General features: G+C 33.6%; 1 protein-coding gene across 3 annotated transcripts in view; it reads right to left on the reverse strand.

Annotated features, from left to right (window-relative positions):
- The window catches only part of LOC106877503 (heparan sulfate glucosamine 3-O-sulfotransferase 5), a 25,742-nt gene that overhangs the window by 8,316 nt on the left and 15,589 nt on the right, over positions 1–1,837 (reverse strand). Inside the window, exon 2 of one of the 3 annotated variants that reach the window (XM_014926437.2) lies at positions 1,305–1,399. The exons of the other annotated variants lie outside the window; for them this stretch is intronic. The gene's annotated coding sequence lies outside the window, so the exon portion shown is untranslated. The remainder of the gene's footprint in view (positions 1–1,304; positions 1,400–1,837) is intronic. 3 annotated transcript variants of the gene reach the window in all.

Consider the following 1,837-nt stretch of genomic DNA (forward strand, 5'->3'; position numbering starts at 1 on the left):
TATATATATATAAATATATATATATATATGTATGTGTGTGTTTGTTATTTGTGTCCGAGTTTGTCCTGCCACAACCGCTTGACAACTGATGTTGGTGTGTTTATGTCCCCCGTAACTTAGCAGTTCGCCAAAAGAAACCAAGTACTAGGTTTACAAAGAATAAGTCCTGGGGTCGATTTGTTCGACTAAAGGTGGTGCTCCAGTATGGCCGCAGTCAAATGTCTAAAGGAATATATATATATATATATATATACATACATACATACATTTATTAAAACTGCAAAACCTCCACAGATTGTTCTTTAGAAGTTCATAACAACTGCCCGAGGGAGAGTAAGAGCTTTTGTGATGTCTTTGCAACTTTAATATAAAAGTATATTACTCTACCTTTGGTATTTGAGTACTATTTTTTTCTACTTTGTTTTGCATTTATGTGCTTACTCATGTGTGTATAAATATAGTGTGTGTGTGTGTGTGTGTGATAAATATAGTGTGTGTATACATATAGTATGTGTGTATAAATATAGTGTGTGTGTGTGTATAAATATAGTGTGTGTGTGTATATAGTGCTTGTGTATAAATATAGTATGTGTGTGTATAAATTCAGTGTGTGTGTGTTTATAAATATAGTGTGTGTGTGTGTGTGTGTGTATAATTATAGTGTGTGTGTATAATTATAGTGTGTGTGTGTGTGTTTTCCCCCATGACTGTTTGACAACCAGTGTTGTTGTGTTTAAGTCCCCGTAACTTAGCAGTTCAGCAAAAGAGACCAACAGAAAATAAATACTAGGCTTCAAAAAGAAGTACTGATTTGTTTGATTGAAATTCTTCAAGGCAGTGGTGCCCCAGCATGGCCACAATCTAATGACTGAAACAAGTAAAAGAAGACAAAAAGAAAAGAATAAAAGTAAACTGACTGTGGTAACCGTGACGAAGATGGTGATGATGATACTGATGGTGATAATGGTGATGATTGTAGTGGTGGTGATGGTGGTGCCGCAGCTGATGACCGCGATGATGATGATGATGATGGTGGTAGTGATGAGGACATGATGAAAATGATGATAACATAGATAAAAGTTGTAATGACGAGTGTGATGGTGATGATATTGATGGGGGTGGTTGTGATGATAGTGATGGAAAAGATGATAGGAAGGTGGCTATGGCAACGATAACGATAATGATGATAGCAATTGTAATTCTAAAATATTTATAGTCTTCATTTCGAGTAATTGCGCAATTTACCAATTTTTAAGAATTGGTTTAAAAGTATTCTGTTTCAAAGCATATCAAGAACATATCACCTTGCCATTGGAAAATATTATTCTGAATGTTGGCACAAGTGCAGCTGTGGTGGTGAAGAAGTGAGTTCACTCCCTAGCCATGCTGTTTCAGGTTCCTGAAATTTTAATCAGTTGGGCACATTAATATAATTTTACTCAAATACTTTAACAGAGTAAGAAGATGGAAGAAATTGATGTAATGATGGCATTGTTCAATTAAATGGAGCCGCTTGAAATGGTCGTATTGCATCACTTCTTGATATTCTGTTGCTTATTTTGATTTTATACACACACACACACACACACACACATACATGTAGGTTTATGAATAGAGAGGTCAACATGTAATCGTTTAATGTATATCTTTTTCCCTGATAATATTTTGCTCATAACTTATAAATGCAAACTAAAGCATAAATTATGTAATGAACACAAATGGAAAAGCCGTAGGAAGTAAGAACTATCAATTTATTAATAAATAATTATTAACTTTCAACTCTCCATTTTCTTTTCTATTAATTGAACATGGATTATATATATATATATATATATAT

Source organism: Octopus bimaculoides, chromosome 10, assembly GCF_001194135.2.
Source record: "Octopus bimaculoides isolate UCB-OBI-ISO-001 chromosome 10, ASM119413v2, whole genome shotgun sequence".
NCBI lineage: Eukaryota > Metazoa > Mollusca > Cephalopoda > Octopoda > Octopodidae > Octopus > Octopus bimaculoides.